This window comes from Lygodium microphyllum, chromosome 16 (genome assembly GCF_053477565.2).
Source record: "Lygodium microphyllum isolate KBCC chromosome 16, Lygodium_microphyllum_v1.1.10, whole genome shotgun sequence".
NCBI lineage: Eukaryota > Viridiplantae > Streptophyta > Polypodiopsida > Schizaeales > Lygodiaceae > Lygodium > Lygodium microphyllum.
In genome coordinates this window covers 12,444,531-12,455,706 of record NC_141150.1, presented here as the reverse complement: position 1 = coordinate 12,455,706, position 11,176 = coordinate 12,444,531, and the positions used below count along the sequence as shown (strand labels likewise).

At 44.3% G+C, this 11,176-nt stretch overlaps 1 pseudogene across 1 annotated transcript; it reads left to right on the top strand.

Annotated features, from left to right (window-relative positions):
• Nucleotides 1-894: 894 nt before the first annotated feature.
• LOC148022538 (uncharacterized) lies at nucleotides 895-9,664 on the top strand (annotated as a pseudogene). Its single transcript, XR_015693504.1, has 7 exons — nucleotides 895-1,010; nucleotides 1,114-1,243; nucleotides 1,613-1,930; nucleotides 2,178-2,344; nucleotides 2,528-2,744; nucleotides 2,953-3,284; nucleotides 8,501-9,664. The product of XR_015693504.1 is annotated as an uncharacterized LOC148022538 (transcript).
• Nucleotides 9,665-11,176: the final 1,512 nt, after the last annotated feature.

Here is an 11,176-nt window from a genome sequence, read left to right as displayed (position 1 = left end):
AGAAGATTTTCTTTATGAGACGATTAGATCATTTAACTTTTTTTCACTCGAGAAATTCAAACTTTAAACTTAGAGATAAAGGTCTTGAGAGGGAGATATAGAGATTGGGACCTTACTCTTCTCTTTTTCCTTTTCTTGGTTTTCTTTTTTTGGGGGAGGGGGGGATCATTTACATCGATAAGTGTCATATAGTATGCCTTGTGGTTCTTACTATATAATTTTGGAAGTAGTAAGGATGAGTTTGCCAAAAGCATTTGCAATGAGAAGATGATAACATGGAGGACACACATTGCAAATAGCACACCATTTTTTAAAAACATGTTGGTCTTTTTATAGCATGTGGACATGGTAAGAAAGAACATGCTTTAGAAATTTTTGTTAGTGTGAATGGGGCTCCACACCTTGGTCTTCTCAAGCTAGTAATATGATAGCCCTTTTCAAACCCTTGCTCAAGCATTATACTAGATTGCCAAATTGAAGCCCATTAGAATCTTGACTATGTTAAAAACAATTGTCGAAGTTCTTTTCTTTATGAGATGATTGGATGACATATATTCTTCCTATTTGAAAAAAAGAGAAACTCTAAACTTGGAATCGCATACACATAAACACACGTATACAAACACATAGTATGTGAGAGAGAACGCCTATTTTTTATTATCCTTTGAACACACATTATATAAATGATTTTTTATAGGTGCAATCCTTGAAGAAAATGGTACAAGGATAGGTAAAAGTTAAGGCCAAAGGGGGTAGGTGATAGATAGAGGAAATAAAGGAGTGGGGATGGACGAGGGAGCTGGGATATAGGTAAAATCGGTGGGGTAGGCAAGGGTGGAGGGGCTAAAATGGTATAAATGGGTAAAGAAAGGTGGGCGATATACAAGGGGGGAGAGATAAGCCTGATAAGGGTAATGGGGAGTCTCTTGGTAGCGGTGGATATTCGCTTCCAACCATGCGTCGGCGGGGCATTTCTCGTCCCTTCAATCGAAGTAAGCAGTTAGCAGCAGGTAGGCTAGTCAGTCACACTTAGCTCAGAAATAACCAGCTCACAGTCGCCGCCGTTTCTTTCTATGGAACGTCCGCATCGTAATCCTTTTCTAATGAACGTAGCTGTGCAGGACTCAGGGGGACTCAGGAGTGGAGAAATCAGAGCGTGCAGGGATTGAGGGTGCCCCTGCAAGGAGTGGAAGCCCGAGATCACGTACTCTGCGGCAATATTTGCAATATCATAAAATAAAAGGTTGATCCGAATTTAATCCACGTCAATGGATCCTGTACTGTCTCTGATAATCCATACAGGATCATTGTGACCTAGCCCACTAGTGCGCTGCAATCTTTATCGCAGATGCTGCAGGCCAACAGCCGATCGCAGGGTCCATCTAATAATTAACGAGAATTAGCATGCCGTACCTGGAACCTGCAATGATTAATAAGCATATAGCAGGGATCAATATAGCATAAGGGTTGAATATAAGTAACATGAACAATGGATATAATTGCTTTCAGATAATTTAGGACACTTGTGTGTGGTTTGTCTGATGTGCTTCTAATTCAGAGCCTGCTGTTATGGTAAGAATTGTGCTGATCAACATTATCCAATTCATGGCAGATATATAAAAACAGTATGGGGTCTCAGAAAGCTGCTGTATCCGGCGTGATCGTGGCTCAGAATGTGGATATCGTCGCGAGTGACTGGAACAACCGGATTAGAGACGCTGTAATCAAGATTTCATCCAAAATCCCGGAAGTGGGTGGTGTTGTCAGCGTCCTCATCGGCTTCTTCTGGCCACAAGACAAGATCGACATTTTCCAGGCCCTCAAGGCGGACATCACGAAGCTCGTGAAGAAAGAGATTCTTGAGTACGAACTGAACCTGCATCAGTCTGAGATCAACGCCCTAAAAGTTCTCATAAAGAGATACCAGGCGGTAACTATGCAGCTGCTTCGAATTAATATATTTATGATCCTGCGGCCAGCATTCGCCGTTTGTTAATTGTGACTCAGACACAAGCCGCTTAAAGTACAAAGTGGCGTTAATTACTTTCCGGTTCTTATAATAATCATGTACTGCATGGCACAGGCTAGCTAGCTAATAAGAACTCATAATCAGAAGGATAATTTTCTAAGCAACTGGGCTCAATGTTCTAATGTACTGCTGCAATATTCGGCTGCAGGCTAAGACTCATGAGAAGGGTAACTTTCTGAGCAACTGGATCACTGAGGCTGACAGATTGAGTGCCATCTTTCAACAGTCGAAAAACAACATCCACCTCATCCCTCTCGTTATCACCCTGGCTCTGTTTCATCTCACGGGCCTGCGGGAGAGACTGGACTTTGGCAAGTGAGTTGGGATTCTGGAGCAGCTCGGCAAGTTTTTGAAACAACCATGGGTTAATAAACGACGCCTAGCTGATAGCATTCCCAGACGATTCTTTTTTAAGGCTGTGATTGTAACTACAGTTTCATTCCCTGATGCTCTAGTTGACAATACACATAAATGGACATATTCACGATGTGGCTGCAGGGAGCTGTACGATGAGGACAATACAAAACAGTGGAAGGAGGATCTTGAGGACATGTACAAGACATACATTGTGGATTTTCTCCCAGATATCTTCAAAAAGTGGAAAGTGTGGAGGGCAGAACAGGTGGAGATTAAAGCGTGGACCGAACCCCATCCAACAGCTATCCCCCCTTCTTTCGGATGGAGTCGCATGCGACGGTTGTGGATACTATCACAGGTACCAATCCATCCCAAGGTGAAAGTTGGATTCAATTATTGGAAAACTTGATACAATTGCATGCATACCTAGGATCGTTCAGCAGCTGACAAATCTTGCTTCGGGGAATCCGTGAATCCTTTCGAAGTTAGTCTGATTATTTGGTCGTTTTGATCGAGGCAGATATTACTGTAACTGACCATATTGCATTGCGAAACGTATGGGATAGGTGAGAGGAAGCATTTCTCCGTGGATTTGACAGCCTCGACGTCAACTTTTGCGACAATTTGCGATGACAATAAGACTCGCATGTGCAACGACGCCACTGCAGACATGGCCGGTTGCATATCAACCACGTTCGAGTTTCTGAAGCTCTTACCTGACAACAACAAGAATTTCCCCAAGTATGACAAGGCGGTATTTGGTCGGATGTTCAAAGGTCCATATTCACAAGATCTGCTCGGGACGGATCTAAATTTTGGGTTGGGCTACCCTGTTCCAGTTTTCAGAACGCATCCAGATCATGATGACTACTCACCCGACTCGGGCCCAATCACCAAGGTACATATAACAGATCAGGATGTTGCGAGTCCAATAAATTGAAAAGCCCCAAAATAGCAAGTTCTGTGAACTTCACGCTAACTTCACACGACACTCTGTAACTGTCCAGCAACCACCTTCGAACTGCCCTCGAAGGCTATTTAAGCCTGTTCCTACATACGTATCTATTAATCAATTCTTGCCCTCATATACATTGTCTTACATTGTCTGCGTGTGCCTGTTGTTTTTTTAACATGGTATCACTGTAAGCACATGCTTACCCACCACCCTTCCATCCCTCTCTGTTGCTCTTGCTAGCGCCTGCTTGTTGATCCGGACAACAGTATGGCAGCCCCGCAAGCACCAGTTTCTCTCATCCCAGCCACTGTCAGGAGTTATCATCTTGACAAACTGACAGGCACGAATTATCTCACGTGGGCCACCTGTGTCACCCTCTTGCTCAAGCGAGCATCCCTGTGGGAGATTGTTGATGGCACCCGTCCCCAGCCTGCTGCTGGAAGCCCCGACCTAGGTACTTGGACTACCCAAGACCTGCAAGCCCAAGCAGAGCTCATGCTCCATTTAGGTGACCGCCAAGTCCAGCTGGTACGGCGTTGCCAAACCTTTGCAGAGATTTGGAGTTTTCTGTGCTCCACTTACCATCATGAAGACCTCATCACCCGTGTCACAGCACTCAAAAAGCTGTTGACCTCGAGTCTCTCTGAGCAGCAGAATGCACCTAAATTTGTTGATGAGTGGCGTACACTCCTCGACAATGCCCTCTTGTCTGGCCTGCAACTAGATGATAGCCTCTAATCCATGCTGCTCCTGGCCGCACTCCCAACATCTTGGAGACCCTTCATCACCACCCAAGCCTCAGTGGTCGGCCTCACTGTGGAGACCCTCATAGCCAGAATCCTTCAAGAGGACACTATGAGGAATGGATCCTCTCCACCAGCACCTGCTGTTGCTCAATTCCTTCAACGGAATCCTGGAGGCTTCAGACGCAGGCCCTTTCAGCGGCCCAATGCGACCCCAAGAAATCAGCTAAGAAGCAATACCCCCCTGACTCCTACAGTTTGCGGATATTGCAGACGCCATGGCCATGTCGAGCGCGATTGCCGCACCAAAAGACGTGATCAGCAACAACGAACTGGTCGTCGTCCTCGCGCTCACCTACAACAAATGGAGGACCCTGCTCTTGGTCAATATGGTATCGAATCATTGCAATTATTTAATTCTGTGATTCAAACCATTAACACACCAATGCTTGATCAAGATCATGCTTCAGAATGGTTGCTTGATACCGGTGCAACCCACCATATGACTCCCCATCGCCATTTCCTTCATGGCTACAGAAAGCTTTCACCAAGTGTGCAGGTATATCTTGGTGACGACAGGAGTCTTAATGCAACGGGAATTGGCAATATGCTTGTATCATTACCAAGTGGGACGACCATCAAAGTGCATGATGTCTATCACATCCCTGGTCTCAGCCGCAACATACTCTTAGTCACTTCTGTCACCACAACAGGTTCAACCATTAAGTTCTCTCATGATCATTGTGTCATTCAGTTCAAACTTCCCACAGGCGAGTTTGAGCTAATCAAGCTTCAACAGAAGAATAGGTTATATCCCATCCTCATTTCACAACTAGGCAACCATCCAATCATTGCCTCGACTTCAAATTTGTCCCTACATTTAACCAAAGCCACCTCAACCTTGCTGTGGCACTACCGGCTTGGACACATCAACTCTTCCACCCTCAACCATATGGGAAAGAACCGCCTTTGCCAAGGGTTACCTGATAACCTCTCACCAATTGATCTTTGCGAAGGCTGCCTCCTTGGCAAATCCAGCCACCATCCCTTTCCAAGGTCCCAGACTCGTTCAACACAGCTGAATCAGCTGGTCCACAGTGATTTGTGCGGCCCGATGGAAACAAAATCCCTCACCGGCTCTCTTTATTTCCTAACTTTTGTTGATGATTTTTGCAGATATACCATAGTATATTTTCTCAAGCTCAAGTCTCAGGTCTTGACATGCTTTCAGGATTATTGCAAGAAGGTCATGCAAACTCATGACCTCCCAATTCAAGTTCTCCGTTCTGACAATGGTGGAGAATACAAGTCTAATGCTTTTCAGGTTTTTTGCCACAGTGAGGGCATCCAACAGCAGTTCACAATTCCTTATACCCCACAGCAAAACGGTGTCTCCGAAAGGAAGAACCGTACCCTCGTCCAATCTGCTCGTGCTATGCTCCTCACTGCAGGCCTCTCCAAATCATATTGGGAAGAAGCAGTAGCCACTGCGTGTTATCTTCAAAACCGCATACCCCACTCCACTCAACCAACATACACCCCGGATTTCCATTGGTTTGGACAAAAACCAAATCTGAAGCATCTTCGAACCTTTGGCTGCACTGCGTACCCTGTCAAAGCGATCTCCTCACGTCAAAAACTTGATGCCACAGGTGAGCGAATGATCTTTGTCGGATATGGGGACCGCTTTGGTATGAAAGCCTACCGGCTATATGATCCTCATCATCAAAAATTTCATTTTGCCCACTCCGTTTACTTTGATGAGTCTTCTTTGCTCAGCCCCCAGCCTGTTGAGAAGTCCAAACCTCCCCTTGAAACTTCTCCGACGACATTTCCTGATTTCAACTCTGAATCTCAGCTTTCTTCCCCACCCCAAGTTGAATGGGAAGAACCGGATCTCGCTCTACACCCACCTCCACAAGTGCCCCAACAAGCCCCTCCATCACCAGTAGCTCCTAATTCTCCAAACCCCATTAGAACACCTCTTCTCTCTCAACCTCCTCCTTGGTCTCTTGGAGAAAGGACTGGCTCTTTCCTCTTCCCCCAACCTCCTACACCCATCCAAAATCAGCTGGAGCAAGCTGTGAATACTTTTCAACCAACCTCTTCTCCCGTACCACATCAACCTTTACAATCATCTCCTGCACAGCAGTAGGACATTTCCCTTGCTCCTTCACCTTCATCCACCTCCACCGAATGGGCTGGACATTCCCTGCAACCACACGTCCCTGCGGAACCCATACATCAACCCTCCTTGATGGCTCCTACTCGGAGAACTCGCTCAACTATGTCTCCCAAAATGCGCTCACTCCGGGAGATATACGAACATAGCAACCTCTCCCTCTTGCTCGATTCTTCCATTGAACCAACCCATGTTGCTGCTGATGTGGAAAGCAAAGCCCACCCTTTGGTTTCCACCATTTTCAACCTCCAAGTTCTCTATGCAACTGCCCACGCCCCAGCCAATGATCCTGGCTCACTGCCTCTAACTTCAGAACCAATCGATGCAATCACTTTGGAAGAAGCCCTCGCTGGAGATGAAGCCCCCAAGTGGAAAGATGCAATGGATTCTGAATATCAATCACTCATTGATAATCACACCTGGAAATTGGTGCCTTCCCCACCCCACAGGAAGCTGATCACTTGCAAATGGCTCTTGCGAAAGAAACTTAATGCTGATGGAAGTGTCTCACGCCACAAAGCCCGCCTCGTAGCTCGAGGATTCTCTCAGGTACCTGGCCTTGACTACAGTGAGACTTTCTCTCCTGTCCTTCGCATCACCACCTTCAGGGTGCTGATCGCCATTGTTGCACAATTTGGCTTCTTACTTCATCAGATGGATGTACGCACTGCCTTCTTGAATGGCGATTTGGAAGAACTCATCTACATGCAGCAGCCTCCTGGTTACATCTCGGCTGAGCACCCTGATTATGTCTGCCAACTTCTCAAAGCCCTTTACGGCTTGAAACAGTCATCCCTTCAATGGTACAAGCGATTTCATGGCTGCATGGAGAAACTTGGGTATCTACGCTTTCAATCGGATCCCAATGTTTACAACCGTCACACAAAAGACACCTTTCTTTTGCTTGCCATTTATGTGGATGACATCTTGCTTCTCTGCAATTCTCAGATATCTCTTGATGCTGCTAAGGCAGAGTTACATGCTTCCTTTTCAATGACGGACATGGGTCCCATCCACTACTGCCTTGGCATCCAGGTTCATCAAGCTGGTGGCACCATTACCCTCTCGCAAGAAGCATACATCCTCTCCCTATTGAGAAAGTACAACATGGCAGAATGTAAAGGCATGGAAACCCCCTTGCCACCACATCTCAAGCTTCAGCAATCTGATCACTCCAATCAGATCACCCAGGTCTTCCCTTACTCCAATGTTCTTGGAGGTGTGCGCTACCTTGTCACTTGCACCCGTCCTGACATCTGTTTTGCTGCCAACCTTCTCTCTCGCTTCATGCAGCACCCCGGAGCACCTCACATTCAATGTCTCAAGCGCCTCTTGCGCTACCTTCAGCACACCAAATCTTTTGGTCTTTCTTACTATGCAGTTACTCCTAAACCATCACCTTCCCTAGTGGGATACTCTGATGCAGATTGGGGGGGTGATCAAGTAACCTTACAATCTACCTCAGGATATGTTTTTTCTCTCTCCGGAGCTGCAATCACATGGCAAAGTAAGAAGCAGGACAGAGTGACTCTATCATCAACGGAAGCTGAATATGTCTCCATGACACTTGCACTAAAGGAAGGCATTTGGCTGAAGCATTTGCTGATTGAGACAACCCTCTTTGAAGATCAGCCACTTCTCCTTAACTGTGACAACATGTCTGCAATCATCATCGCAAAGAACCTAAAGCACTCGGAGAAGACAAAGCATATCGCTATGAAGTTGCAATTTATCAGGGAGCTGATTCAAGAAGGAAGCATTCAACTGGCTCATGTTCGCACAGAACATCAATGGGCTGACTTTCTCACCAAACCACTTGCGAAAGCAAAGCATTTGGAATGCTGCAGACAGCTTGGCCTTATCCCTGTATAATTTGGCCTTGTCAATTTAGGGGGGGGTGTTGCGAGTCCAATAAATTGAAAAGCCCCAAAATAGCAAGTTCTGTGAACTTCACGCTAACTTCACACGACACTCTGTAACTGTCCAGCAACCACCTTCGAACTGCCCTCGAAGGCTATTTAAGCCTGTTCCTACATACGTATCTATTAATCAATTCTTGCCCTCATATACATTGTCTTACATTGTCTGCGTGTGCCTGTTGTTTTTTTAACACAGGAGCTCATGGTTGGAACAATATATAGCTAGCAGCTAGCTTAGTCTTGAGATGTCAGCTATGACTGATATCATCGCTTGCAAATCTCGTGATCAATGCCTTCATGATTGTACTGCTGCAGGTGATCGTCAGAGAGTGGAACACGATTGATGCCATGCAATTTGTCTATGTGAACCGTCGAGGGTTTCTCGCTGGTAATGCCCAAGGGGGACGACCACACGACATTGATGTGACAGGCAAGCCCATAAATGAACTTCGCATGGGGTTCTCTAATGGAGTGCTCACGTATGTCCAAATCCTTTACTACGATGGTACCTCGTCGTCTTCCTATGGAAACCGCAGTGGTTGGAAATGTGCCGAAGTATCTGCAAAAGGCCCCCCTGCTTATAGCGTCAGCTCATGGAGCTACAAGGTAGATAATGGCCCTTCAAACTCGTATGGCCCGAGTGTAATCCAGTTGGAATACGCAGCACAAGTGGAATGATCAGTTGCAGCAGTCTTTGGAAAACCCTAAGTTCATACATAAACTAGATTCTGTTTATCTTTTATTTGAAATGGCATATTTACAGTCCCTAACCTTTATTGGTGGAGTCTACAGCTACCAAGAAGGCTTTTCCCTCACAATCATATACATTTGTTTTTTCTCTTGATCCATTTACATGCATCTCCTATCTTTCCTTGTGGAGTCTTCTACCACCAAGGCCCTTCTCTCACATCATAATATACCTTTGTTTCTTCTCTAGATCCATTTACATGCATCTCCATCTACAGTCTTAATCAAGTCTCATTGTAACTTTAGTTTTTATATTCTTCCCACCTTGTCTCTTTATGGTTCATGCCCCACCCATCTTTATGCTTGCACATATGTTAATGCATTTTAGAGTGTATTCGGTAGTTGCTTTATAAGAAAATCGAAACATGTATCAATATTTTAAAAATGGATAAAGGGAAATACTTATTGTGGGTTTTCAAATTAGGGAGCTTAACTTTTGACTTTTTACAATTAATTGTTGCACTCTTCATTCAGCTATCTTCTAAAAAGTTCAAGTACTTTAAAGACCTATTTGACACCATACGACATTCTTGTTGAGCAGTATTGCCTTGCCATATTTTGAGAAGTGCTTCTTGATCAGTAAAAAGGGTACTTGTAGAACACTTATCTTGACAATCTATGCATTCAAGGTTGCATGTCAACCAAGGAAACTATAGCATCCATTGTCTCCAACTCTTGAAGAGCTCTAGATCTCCAAGACTGTTCAATATGATCCTTTGTAGTGTCATCCTTGTTTGCAATTATCTATATCACAAGGTCCCTTAAAACTAGGTAAAGGACTTACCATTTCACTATTGTACATCATTTCAAATTTTTTGATCCCCAAATACTTAATAGAAAGAAATTGTTGAACCAGCTTGAGATTGCAAGGGTTGTCCATGGGTCTTTCCAACACAAAAATTTTGCTCTAGCTAAGGCAAGAAGGATGATATGGAAGAAAATTTTCACTCCAAATGTGATGTTGTCTCTACTTCAATGAAGCATCTAGAATATTGACCACTCCAAATGTGATGTTGTCTCTACTTCAATGAAGCATCTAGAATATTGACCACTACCTATCCCTATCTTACTTGCTTTGTCATTAGGCCATAGTGCTTTAAATAGGATCAACCATAAGAGGCAAACCACTTTGTCAGACACTTGACTTGAGATCAATCTATGGACCAATAAGAACACATCTTGCCAGTGCAATGTGAGACAATGATAACCAAAATGTAGAGTGAAAGAATGAATCTTATTCATGATTTTGATGATTCCACTTTTATAAGTATATACAAAAAGTTGAGGGCCAAATCAGCTACCTAGTAAACCAATAGTCACCAAACTATTTCCACCAAACATGGCTTCCCTTTTACACCATAATGGAGATGGTTCCTATGCTGCTAAGTTTCCTTATATTGGAAATATGATATATATAACACTTCCTTTGGGGTAGTTTCAATTGACCAAAATTATGATGCCTTCTATACTACATCTTACTACTCTTATCATCAAAGTACTACTCCTACTATGTTTGCTTGGTCTTAAAACTTGGATGTCTTTAGGATTGGCCAATGTGCAATGTGGCTTTAACCGCAATGTACTCTCTTTTAACCATTCCACTATAATACATTAGGCCTGTAGTGACATTTTTAGCAATTGTTAACCCTAGTAGAAGAGAGAGAAAAAGGAAGCAAAAGAAAATTCAAGAAAATTTAAAAACGTGAAGCAAAGTGGAAAAAGGCGGTGTGACGGAAGGATAAGAGGAGAAAAGGCCAAAATGAGGGCAACCTTAAGAGTCTAGGCAAAGGCAAAGGTGCATTTTAAAATGTAAAGGTGCCCCTAAATTTTTGTAAAAGAGCGCCAGGCTCCCTTCTCTTGAAGTTATAAAGAAAGACGAGCATATATGAAGGCATAATGTAAATAGAAGGGAATAGAAAAAGAGGACTTGGCAAGATGACCAGCCACACAAAAAAGGGGATGGGTGCCCAAAGGGATAAGGGCATGTATAAAAGCCAAAAAGTGAATAGAGAAGCTCATTCTTGGTGTGTGGAAAAAGTGGTTCTCCTCTTCTTCTTCTTCTCTTCTCTTGTTTTTCTTGCTTGCTTGTGCTTGTGTTTCAGAGAGGGAGTGTGAGAGTGTTAGGGTGAGGGACCATGGTGGAGAAGCTCTCCATCTTCCCCCCTCTTCTCCCTTCTTCTTCTTCTTCTCTTCTCTTCTCTTATCTTATCTTATCTCGCACATGTGGCTATGGAGCATGGAGCT